This window comes from Corvus brachyrhynchos, unplaced genomic scaffold (genome assembly GCF_000691975.1).
Source record: "Corvus brachyrhynchos isolate BGI_N302 unplaced genomic scaffold, ASM69197v1 scaffold61, whole genome shotgun sequence".
In the NCBI taxonomy this organism is placed as follows: domain Eukaryota; kingdom Metazoa; phylum Chordata; class Aves; order Passeriformes; family Corvidae; genus Corvus; species Corvus brachyrhynchos.
The window spans coordinates 5,091,315-5,099,734 of NW_008236478.1; positions in this window are offsets into that span (position 1 = coordinate 5,091,315).

Consider the following 8,420-nt stretch of genomic DNA (forward strand, 5'->3'; position numbering starts at 1 on the left):
TAGTTCTATAGAAAACTATATAAAACCAAGCAAACAAACAAACAAACGATCAGGCAACAAAACTTCCAAGTATTAGAGAGGTTAGTTTTCTTACAGGACCAGTGTGAACATGCAGACCACTCTTGGTCCAGTATAAACATTTTTTCAGTCAGAAGGTGTTTTATTTATATGCCCCACTAAAGAAGAGTTTCCTTTATACAGATAGGACTGCAGCATGCACACGTAAATGTTTGCATATGCACAAAGGAATGTGACTCACCCATGGAAATCCCATCAAACTGTAAAGGTTTATGAATGAAATCCAAAGGCTACACAGAATACCATCAATGATGAGCTATTTTATAAACTGGGAAATAACAACAAGATTTAAAAAACCCTGTAATCTGTAGCCAGAGACACACTAATGTAAAACAGATTGCTTCTTGAATTGTATGCTTGATAGAACCACGCTCTGAAACTTTCTCTTCATAGATCCGTTCACAAACTATGCTCAAAGTATTACAGCAACTGCCAGTATGCCATTGTGCAGCTATTACATTTAAAACAAACAAACAAAAACTCCCAAAACAAACAACCCTCCCCCCCCCCCCCCTTCTTCCCCCCAAACTAACAGCAACAAAACACCAATACCAGAGGTACTGTTATTGCCATACTTTGCCCTCCCAACATGTCTAATACCACAAAACTGTAAACTATGAGCAAAAGATGACAGTTTAGCTTCTGTGGATACACTCAGGTTATCCAGACCCAGTTTTCTGCCAACATATTTGAGTCAGTATTGTGTAAATTCAAGTATTGTCCCATCACTCTGATCTGTTTTAGAAATACAAAATTACTAAAGCAGGACTCAGCTACAACCGTCTTTAGGGTTGTAAAGTTACATAAGGAGGAATAGAGACACTTGGTGTAACTGAATACTAGCTAAAATAAATGGCAAGCTGCTTTGTTTAAACAGGTCAAATCCCATGGTCAGCAGTCAGAAAAAAAATCAAGAGTGAAGATAATGGGATTCCTCCCTAGACAATTGTAGCAAATTGGCCCTGTGATAATGAGAAGAAATTAATTCTGTAATTTCAAAGATTTGAAGCAGATTAGAACAACCAGGACATGGTTTTCCACTTCCATCTTAATGTATGTCTGACTGCATTATATTTAGAGGATAACTGTTTCTTCAAAGTTATGAGAAAACATGACAACATTCATGCCTGTTTCAGTCACTAGTAAAATTACTTCATTCTACATTGTTTACTGGATCACAATGATCATATCCTTCTTTTGACCCCAAACCTTGAAAAAATACCACAGACTGCTAAAATACTTACAGTAAAAACATCAATCTAATCTTTCTACTCGAGCAAAACAGTATGCTCTATCAGGAATGAAAAACTGGTTTCACTGAGGCTCACTTGACATAGGAATGAACCCACTGAGTATGTAAGGTAAAGACAAAGGGTGTTAAAATAGGAGTGAAATGTTGCAAGGAACGTTTCCCCTTAATGAATTACTGGGAGATTTGTAGCAGGCCAGCCAGGGTAAGTCTTTCAGCATGTGTATCCAGAAGTGTCATGGACTTGCTGCACTATATCGTTGCTGCCCTTTCCATGAACTGGGCAGTTTCCTTTCACCAGTTTATTTTCACTTCTATTCTGGCAGCTGTCTACAGCAGTAGGCATTTATCTTAAATAATTTGCTACTTGTTGAAGAATTCATGGAAGGTGGGAGGAGAGGGAAATAGCCATTCTTGGTGCACCATGTCATAACTGATTAAAAAAAAAAATCAATATAGATTAAACAGATTTCCCACAGATTTCCCCCCTCACTTCAGAGGAAATCTTACACATATAGGTACCTTCCCCCTCCCCCAAACAAAACACTACTAGAACTTGCTGAATTTAACTTGCCAATTATTCAAAGTAGCAAAATTTGTGGCAGCTGTGCTTTCACTTAAATAATTCAACGTATGCTCCTACCAATTAAAAAAAAAGACTCAGTGGTAAGTGCAATAAAAATTAAAGTTGGTAATAAAAAAAAAGTGAGTGTTTTCATATTATTAACCTTTTTCAATAACAGGGCAGACCCTTTGATGCAAACTACCTCTTCCTATGTTTGACAACTAACCTCAAGAGCAGAGTTTCTGGGAAAAAAAGATTGGGCAGTGGAAATCCAAAAGGTAAAAGCATAATTTAATGGGGAATGTTACTAAAATGTACTTTATATTAGCTTAATCTCTGTGTCATGAGCAAAATTATCATTTGCTCAGTTAGTAGTGTACTGTGGAAGAAAGAAAAAAATGCCATTGTTAAGTGCCACTGGTAATATAAAGGGCTAATCCAAAAAATAAAAGAAAAAAAGAGAAAAGTAAACATTTTCATTCTCCTTATTGGATACAGTTATGGGAGACTGGCAAAGTACATTGCAATGTACTTCCAAAGAGTTTGGTAATTTTTATTAAACAGCAGCAAAAGCAAATAAATGGAAAAGAGTGAAAGTCAAATCATATTCTTGTGTTGCATATATGAAACCCAAGGGAGCAACTGGTATTTCAAGCACTGGTTACTACCAATGATTTGATGAAAGACCAGTAGCTGTAAAACTTTAATGCTTTTCTAGGCTTTACACAAATTCTGTGAAGTCAGAAGTTCACTGCAGCAGGTGAAAAACCAAGCAAGCCTCCCTAGTCCTCATTTTCTCTCATTTGAATGCAACAGTTTACACTGCAAGTTTGCATGCTGTAGCCCTACAACAAAGCAAGCAAACTGTAATTTGCTATTTAGAGTAACCCATCTTTTCAGACAAGCTAGCACTAAACTAAAACATTTTTCAGTTACAGAGACAACAAAAATTCATTTGCATTAACACATTCATTATATTTCTATTATATTTCCATTCTACTATCCCAGAAAAGTTTCAAAGGCAGAAAAACAACAGACAATGTTGAAAAACAAAATATTTTCCTTTCACCATAAAGTCTGAGTAACAACTAAATGGCATTCTTCAAACAGAGATTAACAATGTTGAACCAGATGTTCTCCGTTTCACAAGTGTTTATGCCTCAAAAGTACCCAAGACAGATATCCTTTGGAAAATCCTACATCCAGAGTCCAAATTCAAGCTTAAACAAAACAAAATCAAGTGGAACCAACACCCTCTCCCCTCTGCAGTATGTGACACTTCCTCACTCTGAACGTATCAGTGTAAACTGATAGAAAAATGAGTTTTAAAAGTTATGCGTGCACATGCTTACACAAAGTTGGTTAGAGAGGCGTTATAATCAGAACCTTGACCATAATGCCCTGATTCATCTAACATTTCAGAAAAAAATTAGCTTCAGCTATGAGAGTCTGTCTCCTTGAAGTTGTCCAATACTGAATGAACAGCTTTGACTCCAGTTAAAATCAAAACCAGACAGATTTTCTTCACTTCTAGTCTGTTAGGAGTTGGTTGAAATTTTCATGAGAATATGAATTTCCATAAGGTTTGAATTTCAAAGAGCAGACATCTTATAAGAATTGCTAACCTTGAAATATTTCCCTTGGAATCTTATGGCATGTGGATGCCCTTTCATCTGTGCCCATTTTTTTTCAATGTAACCTTAAATTACACTGGGCCTAAACTTCTTTACTCAATACTTTCAGGAAGCATCAATGAGAGTGCCATTTGTATTTCTCCCTGTATAGAGACTTACAAAACTATTCAAATTTTTAATTCAAATTTAAATTAAAACCTAGCTGTTTAATTTGCATGCATGGAGGAAGGGTCTCAGATCTGCTACAGTGATGTTTACATAGGAGAGATAATCTAAAGTGAAATGGATATCAGTACTGTTACAAACTGATTGTCAAAAAAAAAATTGACATAGGAACCAGTCATGTCCAGAATCTGCTTAGCTGACCAGAAGCATAGAATCATAGAGCCATTTTGCACTACAAAAATCTCTTTTCAACTGCCCATAATTTCATGACTCTCCTTTATCTGAACATTCATGTTCCTCTTGCTGGATGTGGGACTGTCTTCTGAAGAGCTGCTGTGTGACTGTACCACTGCTCCCTGGAACAAGAATGCCTTTGCCCCATCAATACATTCAGATGATAATGGCCAGCACTAGAATGCTTAAGAACAAGGGCTTAAGACTTGGCTTGGGGGACCACTATGTCACACTTGCATGAAGTCATCTTGGACACTAGGGTGAGGAGCAGTGGATAGGGAAAGTAAACAAAAAGGTTTAATCAGACCTCAGCAAAAGGTTTCTTGTCTGCAGACGATTTCATGTCTTCTTCAAGGAGTTAGACAGCAAGCTATAGGGGCTTGGCAGTCCAAAAGCTGTGATATAAGTTCCTGTGGGATCAGCTGTACGAAATGGCATCTTGTGCAAACACATAGATTTTGTTCACAAACAAGCAATCTTTGTATCCAGTTTTTACTGAATACAAACACCCAATAACAGCCAAAATCTTTTAAATCATAAACAACAGCTTTTCTTTTCCCTGATGAATCAGGCTTAAACACCTCAGACTGGAGTCACAAACTTAGCAGAAACCCTTGCACCAACTTCCCTTCACTTTTGTCATACTTCACAAGATGAGGGAGTATCCTCTTCACACTGTAGAGCTGCTGTGAAAACAAAATGTCTTAAGACATTAGCTAAGCATTCCAGAAGGTACCCTTGGGAAAACTCTATATATATATATATCACAAATTAAGAAGAAGATTTAACCTCAAACTATAAACAGCAGCATACTCTAATTAAATGGAGGAGGAGCTCAACTGCAAGCAGCTACAAAAAGAGTCAGTCTGTCCAAAATATCTGTTCAATCATGGCCACTATTAGGCCAAACATTTATAGATTTCTTCCCTTTCATGTTTTGCTTCCTGTATTAGCTGATGATAAAAAACATTTTGTCACTACTTAGCTGGGCAAAGAGACAAAGCCAAAACCCAAAAAGCTGTTGCATGGTTTATTTACTTAAAAAAACATGTTTTCATTGTAATATGAACAAGGCTCAATAACTACATTCTGGGAATTAAAGATTCAAACTCAGCGTTCTTAATTTGTATTTTTCCATAGAGCCAATCCTTTCAGAGATGCTGCATGGTCTAGTGATGGTCAGAGGAGAAGACTGGGAGCCTTTAGGATACTGGGTACTAATCCAAATTCACAGCACTGACTCATAGTCTGGGACAAGTCACTTGACCTCCTATGCCTCAAACAGTCCGGTTGGAAAATACAAAAAGAAAAGCAGCAGCCCTGAATGAGAAACAGTTATTATGACTAAGATCAACTCCTGGATAAATCCAACATCAAATAAAATGTGTTTTCCATATGGAAGCTGCTTTCCTAAAGTGGAATAAAAGGTAAATGCCTGTCAATTATAATGATCTGAGAGGCAAGTGGGGAGAAAAGCAGCTCTGCGACACATCAACAGGAAAGACTCAGCTAGGAATGAAGGACACTTCTGGAGGTGCAGAGACAGGGGAGGTGGAAAGCAGTCAGGCATCTGGCAGCAGCAAAGGTGAAGCCATGATTTGAGGAGGTCAGAGACAACAATGTGTCTGAGTTGGAAAAGGTCACTTATCCAATATTGCAGCTGTAAGATGAAAGAATGCAAGTAGAGATTTTTCAGAGATCACAGATGCAAGAACATCTAAAAGGTGGACTGTTTGAAAGTGCCACTGATAGATACGATGAATCCATCTTCTCAGGCCAATTTCTCAGCTCTTGAGTCTACCTTTTCCTTGTTCTCTCTTGCACTTCTCTAAGCAGCCATCCCTGTTTCCCAGTTTCCATCCCATTTGCATTCAAGCAAGCCTGCTCCAAGCACTCCAAGTCTGTGTGAGGAGATAACCATCTCCCAAAGTAAGGGTAGAAGATGGCATTTCCTCTGTTCTACTTTGCCTGAGTTGTGCTTTCTGTGCATTTTTGTGACAGCCATTCCATTAAAATACAGTGTTACTGAAAAAGCTTATTTCCTATATTAACAGAACAGCTGAGGTTCATTCCCTAGTGGTATTTACATGAGGCTCATGTGAGAAGGAATAAAAGAGAAAGCTAATAAAACAGATGAATTTTAAGGAATTAATACCTTATAGAAGCACATGGAATCCAAACTGCAAAAGAAGCAAGTACAGCATCATTTGACCTTGGAATAGATACTGATCTCCAGCATGTCCACAAAGTTTCAGATTCACCAGGTGAGATCTCTTTATTTCAGAGAAAACAAAAAAACTACAAAAAGTTCAGATGTCCCTGACATAGGCTGAACAGTCAGTCAGTGACAGTAGGAAATTGTGAACCAAGGGAAAGACATAGCCTGAGAGGCAGCCATCTATAGATTGCACAGTGAACAGCTTGAAGAAAGACATTTATTTCCTTGGACTGACTTTACAAAGCCAAAACAAATTATGGCAGCAATGTATGAACAGTACTCTCCAGTTCAAGCTGGAAACATGCCATCAGAAAGTCCACTACTTCCACAGCTCCTGTGGAAATTGGTAAAGCTTGTTCAAAGCATTAAAAACAAACACATGCAGAACTTGAGTTTAAAGAACTGGCCATGTCAGAAACTGCAGCAGTGGATGTTTCACCAGCATTGTCATTACAATGAAGTAGTGAATCCTCTTGAGTTTTTACTGGAGTGGGATAACATCCTTGGGCCCAGGACAAGCCAGCGGCAGTTCTGGCATACCAATGTGGAGACAAACAAACCAGCAAGGAGGTCTCTGTACTGTGTGGCCTTGGGCAGGTCCACAGGGTACAGAAATGCACCCTGAAAGTTTCCTACAATAGAACATTTTCCAAAATACTGTGGTGAAAACTATCAATAGCACTGAGTCTTTTACGGGCTGTGAAGCCGGTACTGACAGTTTCTCACTTCTATCTAGCCAGGAGAATATCTAAGCTAAAAAAAATGCTTTTAGCAGTTATAGTAAAAGCAATTTGAAGAAGAATGGGGAAAGAGAGGGTAACAGCTGAGCAACTGTCTGAGAGGAGGCAGTCCTAAAGGCTTAGGCAACCTATAGTCTTGCAGTCAGCAAACAATACAAAAAATTAGACCTGCTAAGCACAACTTTGCCAGGTACCTGATCTGATGATGATGAGGATATGAAACGTATGTTAACGTATGTCTAGCCTGCTGTCAGTAACTCTCCTTTGACAGGAAAAAGTGAAAATAGTTCAAAACAAAGATCTCTCTTGACAGTATCCTTAGCAGGATGTCAAAGTACTTGAGAATCCCAGTGCAGACAAAAACCAAGACAAAATTCTTGTTGGAATTCTTACAACTAGCATTCTCATTTATTCCCTGTTTTTTTCATAATCTACTTCTTTGCCATTCACAAGTATGCTGCTGTGTATTTCAACACTCCTGTTAAGGCAATTACAGACAAACACTTGGGCAAGTCATAGAAGTAATATCTCACCGCTCCAGCGGACCAATGATAAAACTGGAATTCTTGCAGCCGCAGTCTCTTTGCCCAAACTAGTGCAAGGTTTAACCATACTGACTTAGAGTTGGGACTGCAGTTTACCACTTCCCTCTTCCCTTCTGGGAAGGCACCTTACTACCAAATTAACTTCAGACTTCTGAGCAGTCAGAGGATCAGGTTCCCACACCTTTGATGTGATTTCTGTTAACACGGTAAAGACATACACTAGTGCACAGGCCAGGTCTCTGTACTGTCAGTGCCAGTCTCAGATTCTGTTGTTCAGCTCTTAATTTAAGTGACTTCACTTTAAACTCCATGTCAGCCCCCAGAAGACCAGTAAATCTAGTAATTAACCAAAGTAACCATGCATTTATGAAGTAAAAAGGTAACACTAATATTTAGTCTTAAAGGGCACTATTTGAAAAAGAAGTTCAAAGCGCCTACTGCATTGTATAGATAAGACCAGGAACCACTGAATTAGTAATTGTTCAACCACTCTGGGAAAAAATGTACAAATTTTCCACCATTGTCATCCAAAAATATTTTAAATGTTTTTATGTCAAGTTTAAACAGAACGTTTCTGAAATCACCTTAATGGTTTTTCAGTATTACTTAACTTGCAAGCAGAGCCAAAAGGATAAAATACCACTGAAAATTCTCTTTCCTAAATATGTGCAAAAGGACCAGTAAGAGGTTAGTATCTGAAACCAGCTTTTTATTTCAGGTTTTCAAGTCAACATTTAAAGTCTCCAGAATCTTGATAAAAACTGACACCATATTAGGTGCTTAAATCAACAAACCCCAGAATTTCAGCATTCTCAAAGCAGGCAACATGCTTTCTTTGTGTGCTGATCATGAGTAACCTAAATGAAGTTATTGACACAATTACAATTCATAGCAAATCTTAGTAAATGTCATATTTGTAAAAACAAACAACAAATTATAATTAACTAGAAAACCAAGTAATTTAAGCTTTAATGAGCAATACAATTCTTATG